General features: G+C 41.3%; 1 long non-coding RNA gene across 3 annotated transcripts in view; it reads right to left on the reverse strand.

Moving 5' to 3' along the window:
- Positions 1-19,760, reverse strand: part of LOC310762875 — a 602,857-nt gene that overhangs the window by 163,509 nt on the left and 419,588 nt on the right. For 2 of the 3 annotated variants that reach the window (XR_014548260.1, XR_014548261.1), the window contains exon 1: positions 7,841-8,790. The exons of the other annotated variant lie outside the window; for it this stretch is intronic. This is a non-coding gene — a long non-coding RNA (uncharacterized lncRNA). Of the gene's footprint in view, positions 1-7,840; positions 8,791-19,760 lie in introns of those variants that run through there. 3 annotated transcript variants of the gene reach the window in all.

Here is a 19,760-nt window from a genome sequence, read left to right on the forward strand (position 1 = left end):
GTTAAATTGGACCCTGGGGCCCAGAGCGGGGCAGCATAACAGAGGGTGGAAACCACTTTTGCGTGGTATACCTTCAATGCAGAAGGGATGTGAGAGGCTCCGTCACCTATTTATCTACTTGCACTTTGATGTGCTTTCAAACTGCTAGGTTGGCAGGAGCTGGGACCGAACAATGGGAGCTCACCCCCGTTGCAGGGATTCGAACTGCCGATCTTCCGATTGGCAAGCCCTAGGCTCAGTGGTTTAGACCACAGCGCCACCCACATTTACTTTCTCCCAATATTTTTATTAACCACAACTTATAGACAAACCTACACCCTGATGTTTTCCTATATTTTAAGTTTCAGCACAGAAATGTGATGACTACCCTGTGGTAATATCAAGTTTTTCACTGTTCACAATTATACTAAAATGAAATAATTAAAAGTTGTAAAAAACAATCTAAGGATAACCAAGATTGTTTCTTTGCGCACAGAGACACACACACCTCAGAGGATGTTGGTTCAAGAATAAATCCTATGTCTTCACAGATTAAGTATGGATTGCAGTGTTAAGACTTCTATCTTGTTACAAAGGTGGTGTGTCCGTTTGCAATATATGATACTTTTCCTGCATCTTCATCCCAAGGACCTTCAGACATGTTCAAATCAATGGATTAGAAGTGGGAAACTACTGCATCCACCTGGTAGGCTGAACCACAACACCCTCTATTGCCTACAGGTCAATTATATGCTATGTGAGCATTGATGTCAGGTATGACATCAAAGGTCTTTGCTCTCAACTCCAATCAGTGCAAAGTGGAAGCTCTTGTAAGTTTTAGGCATCATATGGATTCAAACTGTGTCTCCAAATGGTAATTTTCTCTCTGTCAATCTGCAGAAGGGAAAAAATGTGATTTGCAGACACATGGTTTGCATTCAAACTGCACCTGGAAGCAGACATTTTCCAGACTTCAAAGGGGCTCCCTCCAAATCCCCATCAGCTGATCAGCACTGAAAGCAACCCCATCAGCTGCATTAGGGAGTGGGTGTATAGCATTTAAATTACAAAACAGGCAGTGAAGTGGAAAAAATACGCAAGCCAAATGCCAAGCCACTGACTATTTCAAATCACTCCCACTGTAGCTTTGTTCATTTTTGCTACAATGAGTGCTGTCTAAGGGATGATGAGAGATTTAGGCAGAAAATGGGTAGTCTGATGGATCCAAGGTTAGACAGAGGGAAGTTTCAAGAAATTCGCCTCCTTTCTTCTTGTGGTATGGCAAAGTAAGTTGGGGTTAAAGGGGATGCAGTAGTAGTAATGTCAGTTTCCAAAGAGTGCTTCAGTAATGGCAATTCAAAGGTTGTGTGCATCCATTTTTATTAAAAAGAGTAAGCACATGCCTATTGCAATATATATCATGCACTATTGTAGGAGTTGAACTTAAGAAGAGCTCTGCTGGATCTGGCCTAGTATCTTTTCTGTTTCCCACCGTGGCCAGCCTGCTACAATACAGGACATTCTCCCACTGTTGTTCTTCACCAACTAGTTTCAAAAACATTGATCCCTCTCATCCCGGAGGTAGAATATAGCCAAATCATAACTAGTAGCACAGTTGTAATTGCACATGCTCCTAAGAAGAATATATCCTGTGATGCTGGAGGGCAATAGCTGCATTGCATCTTTATAGGAATATTCAAACTTCCTGTTGCTCACACTGCACAAATCAATCCACCCTCTTGCTGCCCCTGATATCTGCCAAGAGATGGCAAGGCAGGTCCAATGCACACCAAGATGGAGACTGCAACTGGCAGGCTACTCTATGTACGAGTATTTGAGAAAGCATTTGCTCTAAACAGACTCCTGCAATCTTATTTTGCTGTGAGTAAATAAAACAATCCGACACTTTCCAGTGATTAACCAAGACTCAACATTCTTAGTTTCAAAAATTATTTGAAAGGAGTCAAGATGATACCTTCTATTACAGTGGTACCTCTGGTTACGAACTTAATTCGTTCCAGAGGTCCGTTCTTAACCTGAAACCGTTCTTAACCTGAAGCACTACTTTAGCTAATGGGGCCTCCTGTTGCCGCATGATTTCTGTTCTCATCCTGAGGTAAAGTTCTTAACCCGAGGTCCTACTTCCGGGTTAGCGGAGTCTGTAACCTGAAGTGTTTGTAACCTGAGGTCCCACTGTAGTGCCATCCAACAATCAGCAAGCTCTGGCTGGATACAACTTTGCCTAACTTAAGGCTTATCCACACTAGGGCTGGGCGATAACAGCTTTTCAACATCACAGTCTATCACCAGCTAAACATCGCAGTCTGGTGATATGCCGCAATGCTGAAAAAACAAGCTGCATTGGCCTCAGGCTGAGAGGCGCTGGGTGAAACTGCCACAGCTCTCAACGTGGGAGCTGAGGCGCTTTCACCCCAGCTCCTAGCGGGCTGGAACAAAGTGGCTTGTTTGAACGGCTAGCAGAATCATCACCAGTGCTCCCCCCACTTTCGAGGGAGCCAGAGCCGGGTTGGGGGATCCTTTAATTGCTTGGCTGAGGCAAGCAGCAACCACACACTCAGCTGAGCAGTTTGAAGATGCAGAGGGAGCAACAAGCTGTATTGGTGCCTCACCAACGCAGCTTTTTTCTCCCTCTGTGCAATACGAGAGCAGAGTGGGATGGTGGCTTCACTCAGCTATATATCGCTGGTGAAACCACCACTGCTCCCGAGTCCCTCTGCTAGCAATGCTCACTGGAGAAAGTTGCTAGCAGTGGGACTCAGGAGCGGTGGCAATTTCACCAACGATATACCACTGAATAAAGCCGACATTGTGGTCTGCTCCCCATACTGGTCCTGGGTAATATTTTGATTTATCACCCAGGCCTAATCCACGCCTCTGTTTGCTCCACTGCTTTCCCCTGGGGAAACCCAATCTTTAGCACTGAATCTGAACAAGCAGCAATCAGGTTTTCCACAGATTTCCATTTGTTCCTATTTAGTTTAGTGCAGGTTTTCCAAGGGAAAGTGGCAAGGCAAAGGCAAAACCACCTAGAAAGCACGGGACAAGTGGAAACTTGGACTCGTTCTTTCTTTATACAGGGCAAGCGGAAGTCCTGGTGACTTTATTATTGCTTCACAAAGCTCTATCTCCATCATGTCCAAAGCCCAAACAGACACAGAACAAACAGGACACCTTGTAGGCTAGAGCAGAAGTTACTCATGCCAAGATCTACCAAAGACCATAGTCCTTTTCTTTTTTTTCTGAATAATAAAAGCATTATTCACTTTCATGGACCTATAATATAATTACTTATATGAGCAAGAATTATTTTAATAAATAGTTGAAAGGTAGGGTGGTAACTAAAGTCTTTTACAATTTATGCCGCATTAAATTATATTATTGGAGATACAGGTCATAGTCACATAATTATAGAGACTCCATTATTATGAGCAACAAAGCAAACCTGGATTATGCTCTCCTCCTTTTTCATATTTGTGGACTTTTGCATAATTAACAGTGCAAATATAAATGGTTTCTGTCCCCACCTCAATTTAAGTGCATTTTTGCAAGTTCAAAGTAGTGCAAGGCCACATAAAAAGTTTCAGCTGGATGGAGGGAGGAACTACACTTCAGTTAAGCCACAAAAATGAGTTCAGCAGGAGTGCAGGTAGAGGTGGAATTCTATTGTACCAGAACATATTCATCTAGTTCCAGTAATTAACAGCTAAAGTTAGGCCTTTTAAAATATACTTCATCTAAATTCTTCCCGTCTTTCATTGCCTGGCTATTAAAGCCCCTGAAACAGAAGCAGCAGTTATTTAACCAGTTGTACTATCATTTCAGTTTAAGGAGTTAGTATATAAAGCCCTTGGTACCAGTTTAGTTGCAGGATCACTTTACACCAAGGGTAGTCAACATTTTTATACCTACTGCCCACAAATGCGTCCTTCATGATGGTAAAATTTCCTTACCGCCCACCAGTGCTTGATGGAAGGAGGATTCAGCTTATGCCGTAGAACACCCTACTGCCCACCTAGAATCCTGAAACGCCCACTAGTGGGTGGTAGGGACTATGTTGACAACCCCTGCTTTACACAATATATGCCCACTCAACCAGTATGATCTGAGTTTGTGGCACTGTTACAGGTGCAATATAATATTTGTTCTACACTTCTTAGAAAAGGATCTAAGGAACTAAATATAAATTTGGGGGATCACATTTTGAAAGTGTCCACCCCCAAAGCCCCTTTACCTATTTGCCTGTAATTTGGCAGGCATCATCCATTCGGGAGGGGCTCTCCCAGCCCTGTTTCTCAAGACCTTTTAACTGGAATTGCTGCATATTGACAGCACAATTATGTAGGTAAGTGTGTGGCCAGACAGCATGTGAACCATTCTGTGGAATACGCTAAGGTCACAGTCTTCCAGTGCTTCCATGTGCACCTTCCATTCCAGAATCTCTTACATGAAAACTAGACATTTCCTAGGCTAAATGTTTACTTATTAATACACTCAGCACACATGGAAATATGTGGACCAGCATCTCAATGGAGATAATTTTGTCTTCTTTTTAAAATACTCCTGTCTCTTTGCTTATCAAAAAACTGATGGCCTATTTTGAGCTTCTGGACAGCTGCTTTTGTTCCATGGTTTGTCAGTTTACATTTTTATCATAGTAATTTGTAGACAAACGCTTTGCATAACTGAAGTGCACAACTTCAAGTTGGTCTTTAAATTAAAAGGAGAGTGGGCAATTGGGTCTTCTTTTCATGCAGTAAGGTTTGTTTTTAAAACATTAAATAAATAAGATTAACAGCAGTTGATGCAAATTGTGGGCGGATCTGATGAAGGCTCATGGAAAAACACAGTGATTGATAGAGCAATTCATTTTTATTGAAGCACCTCTTTTTAAAAATATGACTAACTTTGGGGTGGGTGGGGGAAATGGTTCCATCTGCTAACCAGCTGACAACCACAAGAAAAAGGCCTTAATTCATTTGGACTGTGCATTCTCTCCTCCCTTAATGTATATCATTCCTGCCAAAATTTCTACAATTGGACTCCATGCTGAGTTCTCTTTTCAGAGATCCTGTCCCTGAGACGATTGCATTCAGTAATTCTCAAAAATTATTTTCCCAGGAACCTGATTGTCCCATGAAATAATGCCTGACTTGAAAAATGTTATTACTATTCCAGCACTTCCTGCAAGCACTAGGAAATTTCAAAAGATAGCTTTTATAGGGTCAGTTATCTTTTAAGGAAAGTGTACTAGAGTACTGAATACTGAGGGACGCAGGTGGCGCTGTGGTCTAAACCACTGAGCCTCTTGTGCTTGCCAATTGAAAAGTCAGCGGTTCAAATCCACACGACAGTGGTGAGCTCCCGTTGCTCTGTCCCAGCTTCTGCCAACCTAGCAGTTCAAAAAAACACCAGTGTGAGTAGATAAATAGGTATCACTGCAGTGGGAAGGTAAATGGCATTTTCATGCGCTGTGGCTTCTGTCACAGTGTTCCTTTGTGACAGAAGCAGTTTAATCATGCTGGCCACATGACCCAGAAAGCTATCTGTGGACAAACACTGGTTCGCTTGGCCTGAAAAGCAAGATGAGTGCCATATCCCATAGTCACCTTTGACTGGACTTAACCATCCAGGGGTCCTTTTACTAGAGTATTATAATGTTATTTTTTAAAAAAATATACAAGTTGAGCAGAAGGAAGCAGGCAAGCATTTTGACAAGACAGCACTAGTTCTCCCAAAACCAACAGCAGCCAATACACACACCTACAAAGGCTGCTTCTTGCCAACCATATGCCAAAGTAAGACTTCTGCCTTAAATTGGCTTCATTTAAATTTCCGAAAACATTTCTCTCCACCATCTTCCAACGGAGCATACAGGATGTGACTAGTACCTAATAGTCATCATACAAACATCTGCTAGATACTTGCTTATACAAAAACCTAGATATGGTATTCCTTCCACTTGACCCAACATAACAGCATTCAAGTTACATTGCACATTTCCATAGATCAGGGGTAGGCAACATTTTTATACCTGCCGCCCACTAATGCATCTTTCTTGATGGTAAAATTTCCTTACTGCCCACCAGTGCTCGATGGAAGGAGGATTCAGCTTGTGCCACAGAACCCCCTACCGCCCACCTAGAATCCTGAAACGCCCAATAGTGGGCGGTAGGGACCAGGTTGACAACCCCTGCCATAAATAAAGTGTTAAGGAGCTTGTCTAACAAGGGGAACAGCAAGTTGCTTCTAAGGAGGTATAGATGAATCAATCAACTTTGTATTTTCAGAGTTTGTCATTTTTCCATTTTAAAATCAGTTATTCCAATTTCCACATCAGTTTGTGATTTTTTTTAATATAAGTCTTCATGAACTTTTATCAGCATTTTAGTGTGAAGTTCTCCTAACATACACTTTTCTATGCAATTTTCCCTAATATACACTTTTTGCAATCTGATTTTCCCTAATATTCATTTTATATGTTATTTTCACTTATATATGCATCTTATGCAAAACCATGCCCTAGTATTTGCATTTCTGTACACATTACTTGGCTAGAGAACAGCACTGCAAATTTCAGAGAAGTGCTTGCTTTTAAATGTGAACTGACTCAGATTTGCCCCCTATCCCTTCTTCCAAGTAGGGCAGATTTAGCAATTGTCCGAAAATGTCTCCTGAGCTAACAGAGTGCAGTTACCAGAAGCTATTTCAAATTTAAGTCTCTTGCATAAGCCATCTTTAAATGATTTACATTATAACAGAAGAATTCTGTTTACCAGTCAGAGGGGAAACACTTTCGCATTCAAAAAGCCTCCACAATGCCTATCATCATTTTCCCATTCCCATTATAAAAGAACATCCGCCACGCTTACATAATTGAGATATTGTCCCTACCCATGACCAAGCATATGTCATTATTATATTTGCTACTATCCACAATCCCTTAGGAGGTCTTCTCCTACAGCCGGCTTTGAAGGAGTACATAGATCTTCGTTTTAATGCCTCGGGCTTTTGTTGCTCCCATGGTTTGGTAATCCCAGGCACCAATTAACCTGGAACCTAACACTACATTTCTTGCCAGTAATATGTACAACCACTGTTATCACAAGAGGATAGAGTGCCTCACCATAACCTGAGCCAAAAAAGCTAATGAGGAAAATGAGATAACAGGCTACAAAAGGTATGCCAGAAGCAGGAAGAGGCAAACGAAGAAGTGTAGGGATGGCTAACTTAAAAGGGTGGGTAGAAGGACCTAGAGACACAGGCTGGATTTCAAGCACACTTCATTTTGGATGCACATCTTCCAGCCATTTTAATAAGGCTGGAAACAATATGTTCATCTTCTTTCCTATAAGCCATTTCCCAGCTATTTCTGGGTTGTTTAGGCACTAACCTCCCTTTCAAAATTGCTGGCTGAACAGACCTTTTCTGAATGCCCCCCCAAAATGGATCCTTCCAAACTAGGAATCTGTTTTTCTCCCTGATGTATGAAGTTAGATCTATGAACTTTCTCGGTTTGTATCTAGCGAATAACAGAATAATTGGAAAGGGGGAGCTGAATTGGCTACAGTTCAGTTTAAAAACATTTGGGGGGGGATCATCAGTAGGGCTGGATTTGAAATATCCTTTAAGCTTCGTCCCCCTCCCCCACATTTCTATATGTTCTTAGTCAGATGAAGGCAGGGGAAAGCGAGTAATCAAGTGTACTAGAGGTGTGTCTATTGAACAGACTGGGCAGAGCCCTGAGGAACTTGTAAGGAGAAAACGTTTTTTTAAAAAAAACTCCTAAATCCCAAAGCCAAACACACTCAGGCCCAACCATATATCCTTCACGATCACTTACAGAGACTTCTGCAACTCACTGCTACTCTCCTGTTCGGTAGTCAGAAAACACTGCAACGGACAGGAGCAGTTCTTCAGTTCTGACCGTTTTAGTTCAAAAGAAGGCAGAATTCCTGAGAACACTGTGAGCAGACAAAATGGCGTCCTTTTCTTCTTGCTTAGCGGTCTAGCCAATCAGGTCACAGGAATACCATACAGCACAAAGGGAACTAGGGTGGGTCACGTGGCAACCTTGTTAGCCAATCAGAACCTTTCAATGGGCTGTTTCTGCCTGGAGACTGCGCAATTCATTCCCTCGGCTGCAAGCACGTTCTGAGAGCCAGACCTTCCCCCAGGGAGGAGCCTTTGCTTGAGGCTCAGGTGGGTGGCCGTAGCTGGTAGTGGAGGGAAGGCGTCTGCATTTACACCGAGATGTATTGGGTTGTCTGTCGCGCGGGAGATTGACTGACTTCTTCCAGAACGTGCCAGCCAGCCAACTTCAGTGCCTTTCCTGGGGTTTTTTTCCCCTTGCCTGAATTGTGATTGCAAGGTCTGGACGTCAGAAATTTTAAATGGTAGTTTTCAGAGGAAGAAGCCACTCATCAGCTCTATTTACTTTTTAAAAGTTTTAATTTGTACAGTGAGTCGTGAAGGGTGGGTGGAAATTGGGGTTTTGGAAATGATGGGAGGGAAGGAGAATTTGTTTCTTCATGAAAAGGGTGCGCGAGAATGGGAGGCTTGTGGGGCTTCCTTAAATATGCCTCTGTTTTTCTTAGCATCATAGACTCATAGAATTGTAAGGTATCCCGAGGGCCATCTAGTCCAACCCCCTGCAATACAGGACTCTCAAAATCATCCATGACAGGTGGCCATCCAACTTCTGCTACAAAACCTCCAGTCAGCAGCCACCTCCTCTTTCCTCATGTTAAGAGAGGGTCCTGTAGGTGGTTCTTCTGTTGTTTCTCCCTCCCCCCCCCCCGCCACATCCTATATAGGTAATGAGTGAGGGGGAAGCCTGAGGGTATGATGCATTCATGTATTATTATTAATAATAATAATTAAATTTCCACACTACTATTCATCTGAGGAACACAGGACAGTTCACTATTTAAAAAACCACAAAAATACACAACAAAGCAATAACCCCTCCCCCAGTTTAAAAGGCTAGAGATTGCTTAGTCTTTTAGCCAAGGTCAGTGCAACACAACCTCAACCAGCAAGTTGTTGAGTGGGATAGCACACCAAATATGAAAAAAGCATATTTATACATTTACAAGCAAAGGAGCAGTTATGTCCGTGTAAGGCAACCCTTCTACTAGTTTCTACTGGTTTAATCACAAGGCATAGCAACTTTCTCATCTTTCACTCCTTTCTTTGTCATCAACGGTATAGCAATAGCTTCTGTGTACACATTGTTCCGTTCTTCTCTCATGGTTCTCTTGCAAACAAACCTTCACCTGTTCACACATTTCAACGTTTAATTTTATTGTTTATATAATTTCTAACCTCAGATATTCACATGTCCTTACCCATCTGTGTACATCCTTTCATAATGCAGGCACCGGCAAGTGCAGGAAGTAATTCAATCCACAGATTTTAAGAGAGCGACCAGATAAAGTCAAGTTTTATCCCTGTACTTAAGAGTATTTTTAACTTGAAGTTGCTGAAATTCTTCAAAAGCCTCCCTCAAACAAAACCATCAAAGACCTTTGTTTCACATTTGGTTTACATTTATGCACACATTTATGAAGGATGCTGTATGGTTTTCAATCAGGGCTATTTCATGCAGCAGTTTATTGGTGACTGTGTGTTGCTTGTACATGCAGATTTTGTGAAATACCCACACGGCATCCTCACCAAAATGCCCTCTTTATTATTTCCCCATGTAAACTGAATTTTACCCATTGGAAAATGCAATAATTAAACAAGCCCTACAAAAATGGTAAATCCAGATTAAATGGGAGCAGGAAGAAGGGACAGCACTTACTAGTGCTGTCGAGTCCACAGCCAACTGCTGTGTGGAAGTTCTCCCACATACCTCATTGATCATTCTCATATGATCAGATATGAACAAATCACCACTAGACATTTTCACCATAGCAGCTTCAGCAGTGGTGAATCTTTTGTTTGATTACACCAGACATCCCCAAACTTGGCCCTCCAGCTGTTTTGGGACTACAACGCCCATCATCCCTAGCTAACAGGACCAGTTGTCAAGGATGATGGGAGTTGTAGTCCCAAAACAGCTGGAGGGCCAAGTTTGGGGATGCCTGGACTACACCTTTGCGTGTTTAGAGCTGGCAATTAACATGCTGTAGTTGTTGGGACCCTCCTTCCTCCATTTAAAACTTCAGCTCATACTATGTCATGAATGATTTAAAACATTTTTATCTCAACTTTGCAATCATTTTATGAGACTTCTGTTGTTTGCTTTTAATGGTGTAGATTTGTCATTTGTTACATTTTCTCTGTTAAAAAATACTGACTGGTGCTTTACAATAAGGAATGGCATTTTATTAATGTTAAGGTAAAATTAAATGAATACATACAGTGCAGTGTATTTCTCAGTTCTGCCTACTTGGAATGATTAAGCCAATGTACAGAGGTCTGCTCATTCTAATCAGCCGTGCAATACAGAATACAACGCTTCCCCAAATCAGCTGGAAATCAGACATGAGCAGGTGCAGTTTTGTTTTGTTTTTGAGTTAATTTGAGAAGAAACCCATGAGGGATTTGAGTATGAGAGAAGCTGGATTGTTTTATGGAGGTTTTGTTCACACATACATGTGTAAATCACTCGGTGAATCACAGCTGAAAATTACATCTGTGCTCATTTAGAAGAGATGTATTTGCACGTACAAAATAATACCTTGATATTGAGGTAAACTGTTGGTATATCTAGCCCCAGTAATATTTATTGTACTTATTAGTGGCTCTCCAGATCTCGGTTTCAGATCTTTCCCAACTGTATTGCCTGTGATTTTAAAATAATAATTATTGGAGACATCAGAGATTGAACCTTGGGTCTGATACAGGAAAACAGAATGATCTATCCCTGAGCTACACTCCTCCCTGCCCCCTAGTGATTGCATGTAGGCAATATTTAAAGCACCATCTATGCTCTTTAATCTGCAGTGGCATTTTCACACAAGTAAGTCATCAAGATTTAGCCAATGAATGATAGCCACACAACCAGCAAGATATGCAACAATACCTTTTCCTTCTTCAGACCACATGCGATTCCTCAAGCAGTGAACTTTTGTCACCTTTGCAGCTCTTATCTTCTCTGGCATGACATGTCCCTGATAATGGGTTTGTATCACTTCCCTTGGGAAAAGTTCTTTGGAGCAATATACATCACTGTCAAGAAGATTTTCTTGAAGTTCAGCCAAACATTTATCTTTCCATATTGTTCCCATTAATCTTTGTTATACATTGAACATACCTCACTAAATGATTTCTCACATTCTCTGCACATTTTAATTAACGATATTTCATGAACTTTTAATTGACTAAACTGCATGTTTGCTGAAAGCCGACTTCAAACTTTGCTGATGCAGTTATTCTGTGCCCCTTTCATGGACAAATGGAGGGACTGATACTGGAGCCTACGCAGCAGCATGGAGGGATACCCAATCCATCTGTTCCATTTGTCATTTGTTTGAAATCTAGATTCCCCATTCTGTTTCTATTCTGGAAGGTTACAATTTTTACTTAGAATAATTATTTATAATTACCAATATTGTCTGGGCCTCCTTGGCATGTCTTTCATTAGGGTTAAATGAACAATGCCTGATGCAAGGTGACAGAAGGGTGAAGTCTACTAATATTGCCATCAAAGACCCTGTCCAGGGAATCCTTATAGCAAGCAGAAAAAAGGGAAAGGTGAGGCTTGAAAGGAGGTGCCTGTCAACACATTCTCCCTTTGAGTTCTTTCTACAGCCTTCTCCAAACTAGCACAGAGAAATAACTGGACTTTTAGACACAAGGGATGGAAAACAAAGTCCTTTCCCACAGGATCCAGAATACCATAAAGTTGCAAAGCAGTGCCAAAATCCATGTTCTAGGTGCCGAAAAATATCTCGGTTATTATCCTCTTCATATGCATGGGAACATCCACTATATAGGCCCACAATCTCCCCAAGTAGCAAATTGCTTTGCATCCCAGTTCCAGCTTGATCTTCACACCTCATAGCAACAGCCCCCAACTACTTCTTTGCTCTCAGCCTTTGGAAGGGAAAAAAATACCCACATACACACAAATGTATTCTTGCTGCTATGTGGTCGCTAAGCAGTTGCTAAGGACATTCTGGCCTGATATCAAGGTTACTGATAGAACAACTGCAAAGCTTCATTGGTTATGCTAAGTTTTCAGTCTATTTGGGTTACAGACACTTAACTTTAAAATGAAAGGATAGGACTGAAACAAGAAGTTTGGTACATGTTTTAAAAGAATGAATATAATCATAAGCATAAATGTCTCAAACAAGCATTAGCTTACTGGGTTGCCAAATACACAAGTTGGTTGTTGTGCTTCTGCTTTATTAGACTTGCCAACTGTCTAGAGCCATATTTAAATAGTACAAGATGCATTTTAATCTTGGCACAGCATCAAGCCTGTACATGCTGATTGCTAGACTCAACAATTGCTGGGTTTTGGAGTGATGTGCTGCTATCACAACGGAGGCAATGCCTCCTTCAGGCAGAATGAAGTGCTATCCACCTTTGCAGTTCTTAAGAGGAGGGAGCACTTGCTCTCCTGCAAGTAAACAATAGTGGGTCACTTTCTCCTCCCTCTCGACCTTTGGGAAGTAAATCTCCCAACGGCATTGGCAAAGTACTGCAGTAAGAGGAGGAGGACAAACAGACTAAAGAAGTGTGGGGCATTAATTCAATACTATTTCTTCTGTAAAACAGTAGAGCAGAAAGTTATTGACAAAAACAAATTGCAGCTAAAAATTACTTAACAACATGAACACAGTAGTCATTTTGACAAAACAAGCAGCTCCTTCTCAGTTTGGATTTGAGAAGTACTTCAAGTTAGCGGCTCAAGGTGAGCTGTTGGTAATTTCTGCTCCAAACCTATTTCCGTCAGGTCATGCCATTCTTCTTTTCAGGAACATGTATTTGTGATTGCAAACATGGCAACAGCAGACAAGTAAGCTTTAGGCAAACAGAACCATGTAATCTATAGGGGGGAAAGTCAAAGCAGTTGGTCTTTAACCGCTTCAGGATTGTTGGGTGCTTTCCATCCTCAATCCAATAATGAATGTAGGAAATGTTTGGCTATATGTTAATTGGGGTTTATAAAGATCCTTATGGGGTCTTCGCTGCGAGATCACATTCATCCGGTACTATACGAGCTGCACTGGCTCCCGGTGGAGTACAGGATCAGGTTTAAGGTGCTGGTTTTAACCTTTAAAGCCCTATACGGCCTAGGACCCTCGTACCTATGGGACCGCCTCTCCTGGTATGTCCCACAGAGGAAGTTACGGTCTGCAAATAAAAACATCCTGAAGGTCCCAGGCCACAGAGAGGTTAGGCTGGCCTCAACTAGAGCCAGGGCTTTCTCGGCTGCGGCTCCAATCTGGTGGAACGCTCTGTCACAAGACACTAGGGCCCTGCGGGTCATGACATCTTTCCGCAGGGCCTGCAAGACAGCTGTTCCATCAGGCCTTTGGTCAGGGCACAGGCTGACCCCCTCCTCTGGCAATCTGCACAGAATTTTGCTTAATGGTTGCCATCAATTTGATTTTAATTAATTTTTATAATGAAATGTTTTTAGAATGTTGGATTATTTGATTGTTGTTAGCCGCCCTGAGCCCGGCTTTGGATATAAATAAAATTTATTATTATTAATTTATTTATTAAAATTATTATTATTATTATATAGGAGGAAATTATGGCAAAGGGAGTGAAACCTTATACAAAACAAGCTGAACCCCAGTTCCTTGATCTGCCTCCATTTTCTTGCAGGCTTCTGTTTGTTCACCTGCATCCAGTCCATGATCATCATCAGACATAGAGTCAACTTCCTTTGATTGTGATGGAAATGAGTGTGTGTGTTAGGTGTCATCTACATTCTGATGACACCAAACTCCAAGCTACTAGTGGCTTCATGTAGATGTTATGTGGCATGGGAGGGGGGCAGAATGGGGGGGTATTGTTTTGTTTGTTAGTAAGTTATGTATTTTTGTGTTTTTTAATTGTAAACCAACCTGTGATCCTCGGATGATGTATAGTATAGAAATTTAATGAATAATGAATAATAATATTAACCCTATGAGATGCAATAAGCAAGTGGGCCAAGGAGTTTTCCAGCACCACCTTCTGAAACCACCCCTCTAGCAAGGAACTGACATCTCAGAATGGTGTCACTCAGGTGATCCATGGTACTATGGTGGATGGTATCGAAAGCTGCTGAGCATGCTAACAGAACCAACAGGGGCAGGCTACCATTGTCTCAACTGTATAAACTATGAAGGCGACTAAACCAGTCTTCAGTCTCTATCTAGGCCTGAAACCAAATGGAAATGGCTCTAGATGATTCAAAACCATCCAGGAAAACATGGCATTAAGATACTTCCACATGCTTAAGCACCTTGTCCAAGAACAGAGCAATAGAGACCGGTCAGAAATTATCCCAAATACATTGGGGTTCAGTAATTAAAAAAAAAAAGACCTTACCACTACCTCTAATGCTTTCTGAAGCAACTTCCTCATGCAGGAAGGCATTGAGGAGCCTCCCTACATCACCCAGTCACCCCGTGTCCTTCTGGCAGCTTTTATGAGCCAGGAAGGACTAGGATTAATCATACACGTGGTAAATCTCACTTCACGAATCCTGTCCACATCCTCACTCTTTACAAGCTAAAAAGTACCCCTAACAACTGGACAAGCCAGATCCAAAGCTACAAAAAGTGGATCTGATCAACCATGGCATCAAAGTTAGAAGGGGTGTGAATGGTTTTATCTGAAAAGTTTCTTTGGCTCTAAAGGGATATGGAGGCCTGATTCTCCTCTCAAATGGAATTCTGCAACTGATTTGAGGAAGAATATGATTGGGTGCTATTTAAGATAATACTGTTCCTTGCCAGAGCATGATGGTTTCCTCACTTTTCAATGTAAATGTGATTTGGACAATCAGAATGCAGTCAGTCAAATTCCAAATTTTCAATCCCATGCAAGTTATCCCCTTTAAAATATTCATAAACCATCCATGAATAGGTCAGTCACAGGCTCCTAGGCATTCAAAAACCAATCTACATCCATCTGAACTATCTATAGCATTTGGCCATTTCCTCCAAAACTTCTATGTAGGTAGGCAATCTGATTTGACATGAGTTTCTGCATCTTTGGGAACACTTGATGTGCTATATTAATTGATGAAATGGATAGTGACTATTCTAGCATGGAGAATAGTCAGGGGAAGCATTCTGATCAATCAGAAAGGAAATGATTTATAAATCAGCAGCCCAATCCCATTTTTAGTTATTTTTTCCACTGATAGTTGCATGTTTGAATGGTCTAATTCCCCCCAACCAAAAAAGAAAGAAAGAAAGAGAAAACAACAAAAGGGGGAACTTTTATTTGATTTTCTTTAATTAATTAGCAAAACAGCCCTGTTACCCTTGATCCCCAGAGATTCCATATGGTTTAATCTCAAATCAAGAAAGTAATGCTGGCATGAAGTCCATGTCCATGACTCAAACCAAATAAATTAACATGGAAAAAATGTGTGCACTTTGAATTGTACATAGAAAAGATCTTCTGAAATCTTCATGCATACATATTTTGCTAATTCTAAGACAATCCGATACACACAAGAGGTGCTCACACACCTTTACTCATCAATCCAATTTTGCTGTTTCTGTGACAAATCTTCCAACAGCGTTGCATGTAGACCCACACCAGCATATTATGCCTTAATCCTCTATGTCAACATTGTTACTCATCAAGACATTACACAACTGCAACAGCCTATGTATCTGTTTCTCATTTTGATAGAGGCTTCCAATCATTTCAAGCCAATATAAAAACTTTCCCCACTTTTGCAGCTCATGGACTTATCTCTCAACTCACAGTCTCCTGCTCACTCCCATTTTCAGCCTTATTTCCTAGGTTCACCTGCCTTTATCTGATAAACAGGCAACTGAGCCTGTTACTTTTTGAGTGCTCACTGGCTAGCTCCTCCTGGAGAGACAGGTGAAAGCCTTAAGAGACTGACCATTATTCACATTTACTCTTGATTGAGGTCTGTATGAACCAACATATTTATAAAAGGGCAGGGTGGATGAGGTGAAGCCCAGTGACTTGCAGATTTAAAAGGCATCCCTGATTGGCTGGTGGCAGACCCAGACTAGTTTATCTGAACCAGTGTACATACACAATTTTTAATAAGAAATTTACTCTAATATAATGCATATTTATATTTTCAATAATAAAGTCATTTCTGTGCACGCATCCTAATATACACACTTTTATGCACATTAAATAGTTGGAGAACTGATAACAAAATTCAGAGAAATGAGAATCTGGAAGAATGTCTGTTTTGGTTCAAGCATTGTTTTGGAAAGTGTGCATTGGGCAGCTTTATATTAAAATAAAAAGTGAACTGAATTTATCCCCCATCCCTAGCTACCCCCTTATCCAAGGCACTCAGATGAGACAGTTCCAGGAAAGTTTGCCTGTTCTATCTAAAAACCCTTGCCATGGAAGGGCTGGAAAAAGCCTAGCTCTTGCTTCTATCTGAAGCAAAAGAGACCATGGGTTGCAAATATTATTAATCTACTCATAACTAAAAATAGATCTGTAATTTAATCCTGGGTGGGATGCTTTAAGTGTAGGGGGGGTTGCCTTGGGCAAGATAAAGCAACTAGCACATTTAATGAATAATAATCCTCTTTTCCTGAAGATGGCAAATAGCCATCAGTGTTTGGCAATTATCCTTTGTTGTGATTGATTTACTGTTTAATAAAATTGAAATTGTGTATTTCTCCCTTTCTGTTGTCTGGATTTCTGTTTGAGATCACACAGTGGGTTAAACACTCAAGATTTGTCAGTGCTTACACATGCAGCTGAGCCAATCACTGATAGTAGCATCATCCAATCCATCATTAAATTCCTTAGCACATTACAATACTATAGATTTGCTGTGCTTCCTGTATTGGGCCATAAACATGTCACTGTTTTGAGATGCTAAAGTCTATCACAAATAAACATTACAGCTTGGAAAAAGGAGGGGAGAGAGGCTGCATAATTTCCTCACCTCAGAATATTGCATTGAGGAATTCCTGAGGCCTACAGTCCTTTATATTATCAGATGATTAAAGCTGTGCTTACAATACATCCTATAGGATTTGCTAATGTTCATTACAGAGGCACACATCTTTTAATTCTTAGAATAACCATGTTATTTCCTGATGCATGGTGCATAGGAAACATTAAAGGTTTGGTAGCTAGAAGACAAGTCAGTGCACAGGAGTAAAATTTAATCCTCTGTATTCCGGTGCAGTTTACTGGACTATTATGGGCTATGTCCTTGTGGTTAATGAGGTGGGATTATGAAGGGAGTACATAGCCTTGCGTTTATGCAGCACTACATTATACAACCTTAAAAAAAATACTTAAACCAAACTACAGCGGACAAATGCCCAAGAGCTATTTAGAAGAGCCGAGTCAAGTTATTGTGTTTTTATGTTTTGAAATAGTTTACATTTCTTATTCCAAATGCTTCATTGGATTTCATTTCATGCTTTGACTATTTGCCATGTGAACTGAACATTAAAGCAAATTGGTCTATCTGGCAAGGGAAAAAATGGAGTGGTGATTTTGTAAAGTGATTCTATGCAAAAATGGAGGGTGAGAGAGACTTTCAGAACAGCTTTGTGAGTTCCAAAATCATGTACCTATTCATTTAAAATGCCTTTCTGAAACAAATGTATACAAAAGGTAGATTGCAGTAATTATAACCACATTATAAAAATATGCTGCTAGTATTAACAGTATTAAGAAATCACAATATAACCATCACAAATTAGCAAACTTGACAGGGATGACACAGCAGATAAAACCCTAACCAATTCAGCCTGGCCAATGAAAAGCCTGTTAGAATAAAAAGGATACACCAGCCAGCAAAAAAGCAATCAAAGACAGAACCATGCCAGCCTTATGGGGGCAAGGTGTTCCATAATACTGGCATAGACATTTAGAAGGCACTATTGTTTCACCCTAACCAACCTGACTTCCCTCATAGGTGGGGCACAGGGAAGTGCTTCCTCACAAAATCTCAAGGAGCAGGCAGGCAGGCAAAGGCAGTCCCTCAAGTAACCACCTAAGTCATTTAGGCATTTAAAAGGTAAGGACAGCCACCTTGAATTGAGCCTGGAAACAAATCGCTAAGCAGCACAGGCAGCAAGCACTCCTTGCTACTGCATCTTGGACCAACAGACAAACAGACGTTTCTGAAGACTCTTCTATGGCAGTCCCATGCAGACAGCTGGCCCCAAGACATCTTTGCACCTGAGGCACACCACACAATGGCACCCCTCCTGCCAGTTTAGTGAAATGGAGGTGCATCTCACATGCAACCATGAATTTGTCACGGAACTGCTACAGTTTGTTAGCGAAGTGAGTGAAAGTAATAGCCATGCATGTGGGTGATTTAAAAAGAAAAAACAGGAGGAAAGGGAAAGTTGGCATGAGGGGATGAAAAGAGGGGAGGGAAAGTTTGTATCGGGGTGGGGTTGGAAAGCAGAGGGGGAAAGTTTGCATCAGGGAGGGAAAGATCAGCATTTGGGGAAAGGTGGGAGCAGAGATCAACATATGGAAGAAGCAGGAGTTGAAGATCAGCATTTGTGAAGTTGTGGCTTTGACTTCTCCAGTTGCTGCCCCTCTCCAGTCTTGGTGAAAAGAGGGCAGAGTTGTGGCTGCACAGGAGCCTCTGGCTGAAAAGGAGGCAGAAGGTAAGCTGGGAGCTGAGGCCAAAGAAGGGGAGGGCCAGTGGCAGGCGGCACCTGGATGAAGCTTTAAGCAGCAGTGGCACCTCTGCATTAGCGGATGGATCTGCCATCCTTATGGATTGGACAGATCCTGACACCTGAGGCGAACTCTACACATGGCCTCATAGGCTGGCCATCCTGCATACAGAGCACATTGCAATAATCCAGTCTAGGCATAGTTACAGCATGTGCTACCAGAGTCCTATCAGGGTTTTCCCTTCCCCAGTATCACAGTGGAGAGAGAATGAAACAGAATTAAGCCTCAGAGATCTCTGTTCAAATCACATCTCAGCTTGGAATCTTTGCAGCTTAGGAAAACAAATACTACGATTCCCTACTTGTAAAAAGAGACTACTATCCTTTCTCATGCAGCAGCTGTGAGAATGCTTTTTTAAAAAAATTATCACCATCATAATCACCACCATCATTACATTTATTAAGCATTCTTCATCAGCAGGTCCCAACAATCTAAACTCCAACATAAAAAACAACAATGTTAAAACACATTACAGTCACAGGGTGGGTCCCAAAACGCATATCTTGGGTGTCAAAAGGCCAGAGCAAAGAAGTGTGTCTTTAGCATATGACGAAAGCACAAGTACAATATTTCTCTGTTATCTCACACATTCAGCTGTGAGTCACCATATGTGTTCCGCTGATGACAGGCATGTGTGAATTGGCACATAGTTGTTGTTCATGTTCTCACTTGCCCAGTCATTACTATGCTGGCTTCTGCTCCTTCAGGCATATCTATACAATTGATTTAATAGTTATTCTCTCATCCTAAGCAATTTAATAGGCTAGTGGTCTCTAACAGAGTGTTAATTGCAGTCTTGTGACACTACAATTCCCGGGATTTTAGAGGAATATGTGACAGTTCTAATGCTGTAAAATCAATATGTCTGCAATGTCTTCCCTTAAGGGTTTGCTGTGTTCTTCCCA

The sequence above is a fragment of the Podarcis filfolensis genome (assembly GCF_964270895.1).
Source record: "Podarcis filfolensis genome assembly, chromosome: 5".
NCBI lineage: Eukaryota > Metazoa > Chordata > Lepidosauria > Squamata > Lacertidae > Podarcis > Podarcis filfolensis.